The sequence below is a fragment of the Procambarus clarkii genome, chromosome 69, assembly GCF_040958095.1.
Source record: "Procambarus clarkii isolate CNS0578487 chromosome 69, FALCON_Pclarkii_2.0, whole genome shotgun sequence".
Taxonomy (NCBI): domain Eukaryota; kingdom Metazoa; phylum Arthropoda; class Malacostraca; order Decapoda; family Cambaridae; genus Procambarus; species Procambarus clarkii.
In genome coordinates, this window is record NC_091218.1 from 11842606 (window position 1) to 11858706 (window position 16101).

The 16101-nt window shown below is 42.4% G+C and overlaps 1 protein-coding gene across 2 annotated transcripts in view; it reads right to left on the reverse strand.

The window, feature by feature from the left end:
• Positions 1 to 15038, reverse strand: part of LOC123772218 (RNA helicase aquarius) — a 28940-nt gene extending 13902 nt beyond the window's left edge. Inside the window, exons 1-2 of one of the 2 annotated variants that reach the window (XM_045765287.2) lie at positions 14975 to 15038; positions 1886 to 2004 (exon numbers count right to left, since the gene is read on the reverse strand). The gene's annotated coding sequence lies outside the window, so the exon portion shown is untranslated. Of the gene's footprint in view, positions 1 to 1885; positions 2005 to 14683; positions 14863 to 14974 lie in introns of those variants that run through there. The other variant, XM_069311034.1, reaches the window with a different exon arrangement.
• Positions 15039 to 16101: the final 1063 nt, after the last annotated feature.

Consider the following 16101-nt stretch of genomic DNA (forward strand, 5'->3'; position numbering starts at 1 on the left):
AGCGATGCAGACATTCCCAGTAACAACCAACATGGTTTCTCAAGTAGTGTGGTGAAGTCACTGATGGCACCATGGATGAACAAGGGCCAACATTTTATACATGGATAACTACTATACAAGTCCCTTGCTAGCTAGGTTCTCGATTGAACACAGAACTGGAATGGTTGGCACAGTAAAGCCAAGAAGAAGGAAAATGCCAGTGTTTGACAAAAATCTTGAAGTTGGTGACTGCCAGCTAAGAAAATGTGATCAAATACTCTCAGGTGGAAAGACAAGAGAGAAGTGAACTTGCTGACAACCGTTCATGATGGTACAACAGTGAACAGTGGCAAGGTGAACCGAGTACAGTACAGTACAGTCTCCGTGGTGTAGTGGTAAGACACTCGCCTCGCGTTCCGCGAGCGCTATGTCATGGGTTCGTATCCTGGCCGGGGAGGATTTAATGGGCGCAATTCCTTAACTGTAGCCTCTGTTTAACGCAACAGTATAATGTGTACTTGGATGAAAAAATGATTCTTCGCGGCAGGGGATCGTATTCCAGGGACCTGCCCGAAACGCTACGCGTACTAGTGGCTGTACAAGAATGTAACAACTCTTGTATATATCTAAAAAAAAAAAAAAAAAAAAAAAAAGAGTAACGCAAGATCCAGTATATAAGCCAGACTGTGTTCTTGACTATAATATCAACATGCATTTGGTTGATAAATCTGACATGATGGTGGGCACTGTCGAATGTGTACGGAAAACATTGAAGTGGTCGAAAAAAGTGTTTTTCCATCTTGTTGATATAAGCATGCTGAACAGCTACAATATGTATCTGGTGAAAACTGGACGTAAACCAAGTTTCCATTCGTTTGGTTTTATACTTGTGACACAGTTACTAACAAAGTTTGGCAAAGATGTTCCTGGCATACAAAGACCCATCATGAACTCAGTGTTGCAGCATGCTGCTACACCCAGGCTCACGTACATGGAGGCCTTTCAAGCATACAGACTAAAACATTTGCCACCAGCTGGAAAGCATGCAATAGGCCAACATGATTGCTTGGTTTGTAGAACAACAAAAAAGAGAGAACAGAGACATAAACTGGTGCAAACATGGTGTGAAGCGTGTGCAGTCCCATTATGTGCTGTCAACTGCTTCAATGACTACCACTGTCTCCAAGACTTCTAAATGTGCAATAATAGTGTAAAAACCTGTAAATAGTGCATGCTTGTGTGTAAATATAATAATGAACAATGTGAATACATATTATATTGACATAATTTAAAACATTTCTGTGCTCATGTGTATACTCAATGTATGCAACATTTATTATCATAGAACATGAAGTAACATTATATGCAACACAATTAGTGAATAATATTTGTGATAAAATACGCCTAGACACTGTAAATAATGCAGCGAAAATAAACTCGTGGCAACTATGGCTGGTTGAAGACCGCGCACGACGCCTCCGGGACGCGCCTTGCATAAACGAGCATGCAGGGTGTGACGTCATTGCTCATATTGTCGGCTCATTTACGTCATTGGTAAGTACAATTTTTTTTTCTCTTGTAGTTAGGGAACACAAATTAACAGGTTAGGAAGATTTTTTTTTTTATAGAATGTTTGTAAAGTGAATGTTCATAAAGCAAGGATGGCTTGTAATCAGTTTAATTTTAATTCATGTGAATGTGATAATTCAGATATGTAAACCTGCTTAATTATTTTATAAACCTTTTAATTTTTTCATAAGCCTGGTTTATTTACAAAGTTTGTTGAGATGGCAAACACCAACAGCAGAATCTCATTTCGTATGAGCATTAATACCCATATACCAATATTATCCACAAAGCCTTATTTGCTGTATCAACAGAGATTTCCCAAGCTATATCTACTTACTTTTCTTAATAGGTTTTAGCCACTAAATTCAGAGATCCTCCTGAGAAGTATAAACTTTCTTGGCAGTCACATTTCCTTACATCTAACATCTGGCCTTCAGCTGTACATGTCCATTAGGCCTGTATTGGAAGAAAATTAAATACATTAATATATACCTCTAGTATAGTACATACATTTTTTACAATTATTCTGGATTATATACATACCTATATAACTGGTACCTTTTTTCTTCAGGGTATTTCTGGTGCTGATATCTAGACACCAGCAATTATCCAAAGATCAGTTACATTACCCTACATAATTTCTTCCCTTTTGTTAAGGCACAAGCAGTATAAGTATCTAAGCCGAATTCATCTGCCAGCTACTTCTCTCCTCATCCAAGATCAGTTTTCTCAAATAGCTCAACTTTTTTGTCCATGGAAAAGGAACTTCCTTTTGCCCTCTCCTAATGCAACCATAATACTCTCATTGGATACATGATGTCAACTTGCAAATAACAATATAGCATATAGTGTACAAAGAAAAGTCTATAAAAATGCCTAAGAACCAAGCAGCCCCATAATAATAATAATAATAATAATAATAATAATAATAATAATAATAATAATAATAATAATAATAATAATAATAATAATAATAATAATAATAATAATAATGATAATAATAATAATTTTATTTACAAGAAGAGACAATGGGTTTGAGAGATTACATAAAATTGATATTTTTACATTCTTGCAAAGCCACTAACACACACACACACAGCATTTCAGACAGGTTTTTTTGGGCAGGGTACATCAAGTTTGTACACATGAAACTCACTGTAGTATTTGCAAACTAACAGGTTTAAAAATGCCACAGAAGAACGTTTCAAATTCTTTTGCATAGTTTATAGTAGAGTACAAGCACTGTAAAATATTAATAAAATAGCAAATATAAAATAATAAGAAGGACTGAAAGTAACATACAAGAAAATATAAATCAGGGATAAAGCACTATCTGATAAAAATTACTATGCAGTGGCAATCCAGGTTCCCTGAAACAACAACAAATCCGAATCTAACTTCAACTAACGACCTGACAGAGCGCAGAGAAGAGGCCTGCCCTGCCAGCCCAGAACCTCCCAAAGGAGTTGGAGCCACCCAATACCACCAAAGACCGCGAGAAACGACCTGAAAAGCCAAAGAATCGTGAGACCAGGCGTAAGCGAACAGAGCAAGCCTAACCCCCACCCATTGCCATGTCAATGGAGCAAACCGCGAAAGGGCCAATGCCCCTTACGAGAACCTGACCTGCGCACAGAGCAAGCACCGCGCCGACCAGGCGCAGCCGAGACCGAAAGCTGCACCGGCTTCAAAACTGGCACCTGTGACCCACCTCGACGAGCAGAACCGTAGGCCCTGGCACGACCCCTCCAGGAGGAATTCACCCGGGACCCTCGGAGAACCAACAAGTCAGACGTAGGGCGGCAGCTGGAGGAAATCGCTTGCATATATTGTTCGACCGCAGAAGCCGCAAACAACACAGGACAAAAGGGCGAAGACAATCTAAGAGCCAGGATCTAAGCAGATTCCAAGGAGGAAGCGAGCACCACTTGCTGACACACAAGGCGCGCAGCAAAAAACCGCAACAGCGCATCCCGCAGGATCGGCGCAAACAACATCAAAAGTGCAGACGACGCACGAACAGCCGAGACTCGGGAACGGCCCTAAGTGCATCCACATCCTCTGCAAGCCAATCAGAAGACAGCTCAAGGAGGGAAAAGAAATGAAGGACTGAAGCCAATGAGCCCTGAGTTCGCAAGATCCTCAGCACAAGTGCAGCCGACAGGGAAGGAACCTGCACATGAAGCTGAACTGCGCCAACATCCCGCAGAAGAGCCAGAGCGAAAAGGCACTCATTAAGGTATGCAAAGTCGTCCCCCAGGTAAACCTGGACCACAGTCAACGCCTCGCGCCACTCAAGCGTGCGGGTACGATAGAAGGTGTCAAAAGCATCCAGCGAAAACGTAGGGCAGTCCGCAAGCCAGGACGACTCTGGAACCTCATAACGAACACAGTATCGCGACGAAGACCCATACCTGAAGGTAGACGGATCCAATATAGAAGAATACTCCGGCTCACGCAGGAGGTAAGCCACAATGGCTGCCCGCACCTCAGCCGGAGAGACGTGGAAAGCTGAAAACCTCCAGAAAGACAGAACCAAAGGACCCAGAGGGACATTGAACCAACCCCGGGGAAGAGCTGAACCCAAATCCAACTCGTTCGCAGAGGGGGGGGGGAGAAGAAAACCCCCACTCCTTTTAACGGCAAGCCCCGCTCGGAGGGTCTGCTATATTGGCAACTCGTCATCCAGTGATACATAAAACAATTCAACCCAGCCTAGAGAACATAAAAACCATCATCACCAAAAAACTCTCACATCTCAACAAAGCCTACCTGCACCAAAGAATAGCTGAAGGTTCGCCATCTGCAACATGGTATCTTCAGGCAACCCAATTAGAAAGGTTAAATATCCCAAAAGGAATCCACAGGGAAATAGCAGTTAGGCTATATAGACTACGTCTAGGTTACAGATGCAACTGGGAGATTGGTGAACCCCGACAGAGAGAGTGCATCTTCTGCCAAACTGTCACAGAAAAGCCATTACTTCACTATCTTCTGGAATGTGAAGCAACCAATGACCTTAGAAGAGCTTTAAGAGTTCCTGAATCATGCAGTGGCCACCCTGAAGCCATCAACACAGCCACTCTCCTGGTCAACAAAGGTGTCCAGCAGCTGGACACCCTCATAAAGACTGTGAAGCAGTATCCTCCCCCACGATAACAGCCTGATGGTTAAATGCAACCTCAGAATACTGAGAAAAAAAAAATTGTACCACTTACGGGCTATTCATGCCCGTGCCACCTCTTGGGTGGCTTAATCTTTATCAATCAAAATCAATCGGAGGGTCGGAAAACCCAGGTGGGGTCCAACGAGGCCCAAGTCCCCCAAGTGTCAGCTCCTGCCCAATCCCAAGAACCTCCACGTCAGGGCCCCGGGGTCGAGTCGTCCTCCAAAGTCCTGGCCTCACAAGAAAAAAGCCGGGGCGGCCAGAATAGCAGAAAGAGGATGGGCCCTCTGGTCAGACCCAGGAGCTACGGCTGGAGGAATGGACTCAAATGCCTACGTAGCCACCCCAGAAGGGGCAATCCCCGAAACCGCCCGAGTCTCAGAAACCTCTAAATCCTGCCCCGACCCCGAAGCCCTTGGACGCTTTGGAGCTGGAAGCATGGGGGGTACCGAATGAAGCACAGCAGGGGAAGGATGAGGGGACGCAGATGGAATCAAGGCCGAAGCGACCAACACCACCAAGTACAGGTCCCTATAAACAAAACAGAGCGGCCTCGGGGCATCCGGGGAAACAACCAACCTAGTGCTGCAGCAACCTAAACCTATCCTGCAAAGTGCGAGCCGTCTGCACCCCAATAATGTCATCATCAGATTTGGTGAATTGAGTCGCAAACAAGCAACTAAGCTCGCAGGACTTCAGGTCAAATGTGTCACTGACCCAACAGGCAGCACGATGGAGGCAAAAACAATGAGTGGTACCCGGAGACAAGGGGACAGAGCAACCCTCAAACTCGCAAAAAGCGAGGGGGGGGGGGACTCGGAGATCACATCCATTGGACCCGAGTGCCCCCGTGGGGTTTCCCAGGGCCCCTAGACTGGGTCTGCTAAACGTAATCCCAGGTAGGGTACTGCTAACCAATGGCCAAGCTACCAGTCTCCACTGCTAATGCTGAACCCCCAGGACATGTCATGAGGGAAAAGCAGGAGGTACCACCAAACACAAACAACCCAAACAAACAACATAAAGAGGAAGGAGCACCAAGGCATTCCCCCCCACCCCCACCCCACCAGGCAAAAAGAAAAGAAAAACCTCGCAAGAGGACAGCGTACCCAGAGGGAACAGAGCCGGCCGCTGTTATAGGTGAAAACTAGCTATGCAGTACCCTGTGCACCTACCAGTGCAAAAACTACCACTTTCCCCAAGGCAAACCAGGGAGGAAACCCCCCAAAACACTCATGGCAGTCAATTGCCAAGCAGCAAAAGACCAACAGAGGTAGACCCAAGGTGACTTGTGGAAGAGAACCCCAAGCCCCTAGGGTGGTACTTACAGGGCTCTCAGGGAAGGTGACCCTAAGCACATGCAGCCCGAGTGCCTGTGAATATTACTCCCAGCTCACACACCACCATAAAAGCAGTGCTGAAACAGAGGACAGAACAACAAGAGTCCAGAGCTGGAGCCGCAACCACCAACCCGTATCCCATCAGCTGAAGAAATGAAGGGTGGATTGCCGGTGCGGGGGTCTGGGGCTTCCCTTTCCACCTCCCAGGGAGGGGCGAGCTGAGCAGACATGCGACACGGCTCTTGTGACGTCATGCTTATTTGTTCGTTTTCAATTGAGGAGTTATGTCCACTCATTTGTCTATTTACGTCGTTTTTAACCAGAATAGGGGTTTGTTTTGTGGAGCTTATCTTTCTGGGTGCCTGTCCCGGTCGATGGCAGATATAGAATGCTCCAAAATCACATGTGCATTTCTATAGCCCATTGCTCCCCGTGCCTCTCAAAAATCTAAATTTAGTCTCCGTGGTGTAGTGGTAAGACACTCGCCTGGCGTTCCGCGAGCGCTATGTCATGGGTTCGTATCCTGGCCGGGGAGGATTTACTGGGCGCAATTCCTTAACTGTAGCCTCTGTTTAACGCAACAGTAAAATGTGTACTTGGATGAAAAAACGATTCTTCGCGGCAGGGCAAGTATTCCAGGGACTTGCCCGAAACGCTACGCGTACTAGTGGCTGTACAAAAATGTAACAACTCTTGTATATATCTCAAAAAAAAAAAAAAAAAAAAAAAGGTGACCAGGTTCTGGCTTGTGGTCCCCGGTAGGCCTAGAACTCCACCCACATCGACTGATGCCAAAGTTAGGGATATCCATATCAGCCTGGATAGCTCCGGGGAGCTGTAAGGGCTCCCCTCCCCCAGAAAATCTAAAAACTTAAAATAAAAACTAAAAAAAAAAATTGGACATTAATGAGAGTAACAGATTACCATTGGGCAATGTATTTATATGATATATGACAAAACAGAGCATAATAATATATTTACTCATTATTATTTGTGTTATTATGTATTACTCAGCAAAGCTATAAAGGCACCAGCTGCAAATCCACTTTGTGGACATTTTTTTCTAGTATTCTTTTTCTTTATGTGTTGGACAAGTACTTGCATCTCTTTATTACTGCATTATCCATCAGTTGCAGTTAATAGGAGCTGTTCTCTTCATCAATGAAACATTCTACTTTTTAAAAAATTCGTCTAAAATCAATTTTTGGAAATATTTTAATGAAAGTTTCACAACGCTGAAGCCAGTAAAATGGAGATTTTTTACATTTTTAAGTAATTTTTACATAATTTGAATATTTTTCGCTTCCCTGCCCCTTTTGCTGAGCAGTTTAAGGGTTAAGGTGCCAGACCAGAAACTAGCAATTTCCTGTTGTGTGCATTCTTATCCTAGTTATGTGCACACACTGTACATATTTACTGGCATATTAATTATGACGTGTATTCAAGAACCCGTCAGTGGTTGTCCACTCACAACTTTTTCATTTTTTCAGGGCTAAGGGAACTATTCGGCAAGATTGAGTCAGTTTCACTTCCAGTATTAGACAGACCTTGGCAAATGGCAGTGTTAAATAAAGCATTACTAAGCCAAATACCATGCTCCCTTTTGTTAAAGAACCATTGTCTTAAATTCAGCATGCCTCTAAATATTTTAACAAAATGATAGATTAACCACCGTGCTGTGCGGAGTTTATTGAGAAATTCCCCCGGTGCGCATGAAATGAAGTGTTCCCAAAAAATTCTTTTTTCTTCGTAAAATGATAAATTTCCTTCCCTGAACATGTCTATGTAAAAATAAGTACCAAATTCCACTTACTTTGGCTGTAGGGACGTGGACAAGATGTGCTGTGACGTCATCAGGGTCTGGTCGCCCGTGTGTGACTCGCCCAGACACGGTCGCGCAGGCCATTCAAGCACCGGGTGTTGCGACATACAGTGGTACCTCGGAATGCGATTGTCCCTGTATGCGAGGTTTTCGGAAGGCGAGGTGTATTTACTCCAAAAATTTGTCTCAGAAGGCGAGGGTTACTTCGGGAGGCGAGTTTGGACGCGAGTTTGTTGATACGCGTACAGCCGACCTAGCGCGTTCGTCGCCCCTCCGCCCCTCAGTTTATTATTGTCTCGCGCTCAGTGACTACCCCCACATCAATTCTTCTCGCGGATTTTCAGTGTTTTGTTGGATTTTTGGTGATTTGTCTATACAATTTGTTATTATATATCTCACCATGGGTCCCAAGAAAGCCAGTGGTAAGGATAAAGGCCAGAAAGCTCATGTGAGGATGACAATAGAGGAGAAACAAGAGATCATTCGGAAGCATGAGAACGGTACACGTGTTGTTGAACTTTGTAGGCAGTACAACAAAGCCACATCAACAATATGCACTATACTTAAGAAGAAAAATAAGATTATGGGTGCTAAAGTGGCAAAAGGAGTAAGAACATTAACGGCACAAAGACCACAAATACTTGAAGAAGTGGAAAAGTTGTTATTAATTTGGATACACGACAAGGAGTTGAGGGGTGATAGTGTTTCGGAGGCCATTATTTGTGAGAAAGCCAGGGTGTTGCACGAAGACCTTCTAAAGAATACCCCTGCAACGAGTGATGCAGATAAGAAAGAGTTTAAGGCAAGCAGGGGCTGGTTTGAAAAATTTAGAAAGAGAAGTGGTATCCATAGTGTTACAAGGCATGGGGTTATGTGATGTGATTATGGAAGGGGACTCCCCTTCCAAACAGTAACTCCTCTCCTCCTCCCCCCTCCTCACCATCTTCCATACGCCTACAGCACTCGACAGCAAGGTAAGTAATAACTGGAACACAGTTTTGTAGGTTTATTTAGATGAATTAGGTAAATTAGGTATAAAAATTTAGTTTGATGTGGGGTTTTTGGGGTAGTCAGGAACGGATTAATTCATTTCCCTTTATTTCTTATGGGGAAATTAACTTCGGAATGCGAGTTTTCGGAAGGCGAGGCGTCTCCAGGAACGGATTAAACTCTTATTCTGAGGTATGCCTGTATATATTTTCAATTATTTGTTCTATGTATTTCCAATGCGGTTTTATTTGTTTTTTTATCGTATATGATGCATATTTGTGTCCTTTACAATATGTATACAGTAGAACGTTCATAATGCTCCATGGAACTGTGATACATGTGTCAGTAATGTGTCCACAATAAATGTTTATTGTCGCAATATTACCTGTTAAAAAATCACTAAAATTACAATATGTACAGTTTCACACACTATTTACACAGTAACACACTGTATTACACACTCAGTACTTCGGAAGTGAGTAATAATCAACGAAGTAGCCCATGGTACACAGCGCGACTTCGCTCTCAGTGCACCAGGTACAGATAAATTTTTGTTTCCTGTTTCTTCATTCTGTGTGCTTGCAAATAACGCACTCACATACACCCTTGGCTTTAGAACTTGTAGGTTGTATGTAACCAAACTTGTAAAGCATAAGGTAGTATTGAAAAGATTATAGGAAAAGATCGATTTGTAAGGTAGTCTTGAAAAGATCACTTTGTATGGTCCCACACAGGAAGAGATTCAGCTTACCTCAAGAGAGTCCGTCAGTTGGGAAGAGATTCAGGTATTCTTGAACATATCTATGGAAAACACCACCATGGAAGCCGCTAACACTGTTCATCTATGCTATCTGTATCAGATGCATCATCACTAAATGCAGAAAACAATTCATCTAAGTATCATCTAAATAAATAGCATAGGATTGCAAGGGTGACGCTCAGAGCTACAACTGGATACGCTCGCTATATCGTCCTCATAGGTGCTGTATCACTTGCATCCGACCTTTGTGTTAGGTCCTTATTGCGCCTGGCTTCCCCAATATTATGACCCTTATGTTCTTCAAACAATAAGGTTTGAATTTCACCAACAGAGCATTATCTTTCAACACCACGTCAGACAGGTGTTTGGGAGCCAGAGGCATGTGCGCCACCCATGGTTGCTCATTCAGTACTAACCCAGCCAGCAGCCCTAGGGCATTCAGGGATTTTTTTCCAAGATGGCTGCCTCTCACTGGAGGTCCTAAGGGTCCATCTCGTACACAACCAACCTCGTACACATTTAGAATTGGTTACGAAAAATCTAAACGAGTTTTCTCGGTTGGCGCAGTTTCCCGCCGACCGAGAAAACTCAGTTGGCGCAGTTAAGTGGTTAAACAAAATATTTTGTGAATACACAACACAAATCAAACATAAATCATGCTTACAACCTCCAAACTTACAAACATGCATGCAACTCAGGGGAATTGACAGGGTAGACAAGGATGGATTATTTAACACGGGCATTAAATTTAACACAGGCGTTAAATTTAATACGGACGTTAAACACGGGTGTTAAATTTAACATGCACAAGGGAACACAGGTGGAAGCTGAGTACCTAAATGAGCCACAGAGACATTAGAAAGAACTTTTTCAGTGTCAGAGTAGTTAGTAAATGTATTGCACTAGAAAGTGATGTGGTGGAGGCTGACTCCTTACACAGTTTCAAATGTAGATATGATGGAGCTTGAGAAGCTCAGGAATGAACCAGTAGAACCAGTAGAATGATGGTTGAGAGGCGGAACCAAAGAGCCAAAACTCAACCCCCACAAGCACAACTAGGTAAGTACATACATATATACATGAATAGCTCAGTTTAAGAGTTTAAATCCGTTCCTAGAGACAGCTCGTAATCCGAAAACTCGTAAACTGAAGCTAATTTCCCCATAAGAAATAATGGGAAATGAATTAATCCGTTCCTGACTACCCAAAAACTTCACTTCAAACTAAATTTTATACTTAATTCATCTAAATTTACACTACCAGAGTATGTTCAAGTTATTACTTACCCTTGCTGATGACTGCTGTTGGCATATGGAAGATAGTGAGGAGGGGGGGAGGAGGAGAGGTGTTACTGTTTGGAAGGGAAGTCCTCTTCCATTAAAAAATCAGGCAATGAGGACCTCTCTGGAGTGCATTTTCTAGCACGTTTTGCCTGCATACCACTAGGTCCTGGTTGTGGCTCACTGCTCGATTTTCTCACAACAAAGCGGTCCATTGATGATTGTTTTTCCCTTCTTCGCAAGATGTTTCTGTAGTGAGGCATCACATTGTCATTGAAAAGATTAATGCAACGGCCTACTACGGCTTTCTCTGGGCGAGTCGTTTCAATAAAAGTTTGCATTTTTTTTTTTTTTTTTTTTTTTTTTTTTTTTTAGATATATACAAGAGTTGTTACATTCTTGTACAGCCACTAGTACGCGTAGCGTTTCGGGCAGGTCCCTGGAATACGATCCCCTGCCGCGAAGAATCGTTTTTTCATCCAAGTACACATTTTACTGTTGCGTTAAACAGAGGCTACAGTTAAGGAATTGCGCCCAGTAAATCCTCCCCGACCAGGATACGAACCCATGACATAGCGCTCGCGGAACGCCAGGCGAGTGTCTTACCACTACACCACGGAGACTGTAATTTCTTCCCACATCTGACACCACTTCTTAATGGTTGCGGAAGGGACATTTGCTGCTGCCTCATCCTCCTTCACTGGAGAACATCCTCAGCTGGGTCTTCTTGCTGTTCTTTTTAAAGGGCTTGGAGTTCTTCGGTGGTCAGTTCTTTGTTGTGTTCTTCCACCAACTCCTGTACATCATCACCATCCAATTCCAAGCCCATTTGCCAGCCTAGAGTAACAATTTCCTCAAAACAGGCACATCATTTACAGGCTCAAACCCCTCATAGTCTAGTTCTGTCCCACATTCAGGCCACAATTTTCTCCAGCCAGAGATCAGGGTTCTTTGAGTTACTTCTTGCCAGGCTTTGGCAACGAGTTTTAAAGCACTACAAATGTTAAAATGGTGTTTCCAGAACTCTTTGAGGGTGAGGCTTGTGGCTTTAGTCACTTCAAAACATTTCCGGAGAAGTGCCCTTTCATAAAGTTTCTGAAAATTCTCTATGATTTTCTGGTCCATAGGCTGAATTAGAGGAGTGGTGTTAGGAGGAAGGAACTTTACTATGAGAAAATTACTGTATTTATACATCAATTCATCTTCTAAGCCTGGAGGATGAGCAGGAGCATTGTCGAAGAGAAGCAGGGCCTTGAGTGGCAAATGTTTCTCCTGCAGATATTTTTCTATGGCAGGGCACACCACTTCATTCACCCACTCTTAAAAAAAAAATCCTAGTCACCCATGCCTTATTATTAGCCCTCATCACACACATTTGATTTTTCTGCACTATATACTGTTTGAAAACCCTTGGATTTTCAGAATGATACACAAGCAAGCGTTTAATTTTCAAATCACCACTCGCATTTGAACACAGCACAAGCATAAACCTATCTTTCATAGGCTTGTGTCCGGGCAATGATTTTTCCTCCTTGGTAATGTATGTCCTCTTAGGCAATCTTTTCCAGAACAGTCCTGTCTCATCACAATTAAACACTTGTTGCGGTAGGTATCCCTCAGCCTCTGCAAACTCTTTAAATTCTTCAATAAATCTTTCAGCCGCTGGTTTGTCTGAGCTGGCAGCCTCCCCATGCCTCACAACACTATGAATACCACTTCTTTTTCTAAATTTTTCAAACCATACCCTGCTTGCCTTAAAGTCTATCGTATCTGCACTCGTTCCAGGTGTTTTCTTTACAAGGTCTTCGTGCAATACCCTGGCTTTCTCACAAATGATGACCTCTGAAACACTGTCACCCTTTAACTCCTTGTCGTGTATCCAAATTAATAACAACTTTTCCACTTCCTCAAGTATTTGTCATCTTTGTTTCGTGATTGTTCTTACGCCTTTTGCCACTTTAACACTCATAATGTCCTTTTTCTTGGCAAGTATAGTGCATATCGTTGACGTGGCTTTGTTGTACTGCCTACAAAGTTCAACACATGCACCATTTTCATTCTTCCGAATGATCTCTTGTTTTTCCTCTATTGTCATCCTCATATGCGATTTCTTGCCTTGATCCTTACCACTGGCTTTCTTGAGACCCGTGGTGAGATATATAACAACAACTTTCATGGTCAAATGGCCAAAAATCGCAACAAAACACTGTAAATCCTTGTGAAGAATTCAGGCGGGATAGTCACTGGGCGCAAGGCACTGGTAAACTGAGGGGCGATCGCCGTGTCACCACGCGCTAGGTTGGCCTGTACACGTATCAACACCCTCGTCTTCCGAGGCAATGCTCATATTCCGAAGTAAATTTTCCGAGCAAATCCTGCTCGTATTCCGAAAAACTCGTTCACAGGGACACTCGTATACCGAGGTACCACTGTACATACTGTACATACATACATAATGGAACTGCCTAGCCATTGGTAGTCTTAATAAAGAAAGATTCCAGGAGCAACTGCTGCCCAACTGGAATTTTCGACTTTCCCCAATTACTACTGAAGCTCAGAGGAATTAGTAATCTGCACTCCATGTTATATAAATTGCCAACCACTCTACCATGGAAATAAATATTTTCTTCTGAAAATGTTACTTCTGGAATCTTATATTATTAAGGCCAATCATGGCACAATCAACAGAGCTTCTGCCTAACGCTCGTGGGATCAGTGTTTTTGAGTCTCTAAGTGACGAGGTAAATGAAATGTATATTTCCACAGTAGTGTGGTTGACAGTTTATATGACATGAGTGTGGATCACTAATTCCTCTGAACTTCAGTAGTAGTCAGGGAAGGTTGAAAATTCCAGTTAGGCAGTTGGTTGCTTCTGCAATCTTTCCTTATTAAAACTAATGTACTCATAGCCCAGTCAATAGAGCTTGTGCTTCACGCTCTGGGGTTGGCAGTTCAAGTCTCCAAGTGCCCAGGATATATCAATTAAAACAATACATATCATTGTTTTAATTGAATTGTGGGGATACAACAGCATTAGGCCATATGAGCCCCACTTTTTCTGTAGGAGAAAAACAGACGCCTAACGATAAAATAATAACCCACTGTACAAAATGAAATAAAATTCCCGTTTTCCAGTAAAATCCCAGTAAAATTTCCAAGTTTATTTTTCTACATCATGCTCAAAACGATGTGCGTATTAGTGGCTTTAGGCATGTTTCTTTATTATGTACATGCTATGTCTAGGAATCCAACATTATTCTTGTAACTCATTTTAAATGTATGTATGCACTTTCCCTAAATAAACATTATCATTATCCAGCAATCCCTCTGGTAGAACAAGCATCGGACATCTAATACTGAGACTAAACCAGTAGTAGCAGATCCAGGGAGAGAAGTCCATTCCTACTTTCATTTTTCACTTAGATACCCCCTGAGTCAGCTTGCCTCAAAGGTTACTGCAGTGAACATTGAGGGTAGGAATGGACTACTGATGTTCAAAAGGAGCCAAACGATGTGCTGTTCCAAAATATCCAATCTTTGAACAAACTATCCAAACCTAACTTTACCTGGGTCCTCTAGCACAGTGGGCCAAGTCCTTGGCTCACCACCGAGGGACCTGGACCTCAAAATACCTCAACATAAAGTAACACAACTTGTTATTATGGAATCCAAAACTAACGTGTAGCCCAGCTGTGTGTATCACAGGGCTCACATGCAAGGATCCCAAGGTCCAACCCCCCGGGGCACGGTCAGACGTCTAAGAACATTTCCTTTCACCTGATGGCTCTGTTGACCTAGACGTTAAATAGGTACCCGGGACTTAAACATTCGTTGTGGGTAGCATCTTTGGGAAGGTCAGAGTTGGCCTAGTACAGGCTTCCTGCCCCCGAGAACGAGAAACACCAGAATAATCCTTTATTCACTACGGTTACTCCTTAATAACTCTTTACAATACATAATCCAATTAAACAGGTGAACTATCACGCCGCCGCCCTTCTTCTAGATGAGTTAAATTCCCCATGAAGACGAAACAATATATGAATAAAAAATTCTAAATATAAAACACACCTGCTTCAAGGCGCCATACGGAGGTCCGGTGTACACAACTCGTCCGAATTACATCATACCAAATACTAAAAAACGTGTTAGCAGAACATTTGTTTCTCATTAACATTCTACTAAAATATAAAATAGTAATACACGTTAAAAAATCAATAAATCATACAGTGTTATATTTTTGTTGAACATGATTATAATAATTATAATACATAATAATAATAATAATAAATCTCCAAGGACTCGGACGAAGTCTTGCTGGTACATATTGTCTCTTCGAACACAGAACGTTTCGAATGAAAATTAACTTAACTTATTTATTTTATTTATTTATTTATATTTATATACAAGAAGGTACATTGGGATTGTGAGGATACATAGCATAGTAATTACATTCTTGTAAAGCCACTAGTACGCGCAGGGCAAAGATATTTCAAAGGTTCAAACAGTGTTGGACAATTTCGGAAACCTGTGTCACCATATGGGATTGGTGGTTAATGAAAACAAAACTAAGTTTGAATGTAGAAGTCGGAGCCCCATTGTTTTGAAAATAAACGATAAAAATATAGAGAGTTAATATATATAAATATTTAGGCATATATGTTGGATATACCCATGAGAGTTTGGAAGCTGAGATGAACAGACTGTTGGGTCAATGTCGGAAGAGATTACAACCTCTGAAGGCTTTGGCATGCTGTGGAAAGGGAGTGGGAGTCCCTGTGCTACGAATGTTATACTTGAGTACTGTAAGATCTCTTATTGATTATGCTGCACCTGTCATTTCTTGTTTTGGTAAAGGTAGGATGGGCAAGTTGGAGAAGGTACAAAATGAAGCAATGAGAATTATCTTAGGATGCCCAAGAAATGCTATGATGTTATACTTGAGTACTGTAAGATCTCTTATTGATTATGCTGCACCTGTCATTTCTTGTTTTGGTAAAGGTAGGATGGGCAAGTTGGAGAAGGTACAAAATGAAGCAATGAGAATTATCTTAGGATGCCCAAGAAATGCTATGATTGAGATAATGAGGATGGAGTTGAATCTGCAGAGTATTGGGGATAGAATTTCAGAGATAAATGTAGCCTCTGCCATTAGATTAATGAGAGGTGGGGGAGCTAATGAATTAATCCTCTCGGTT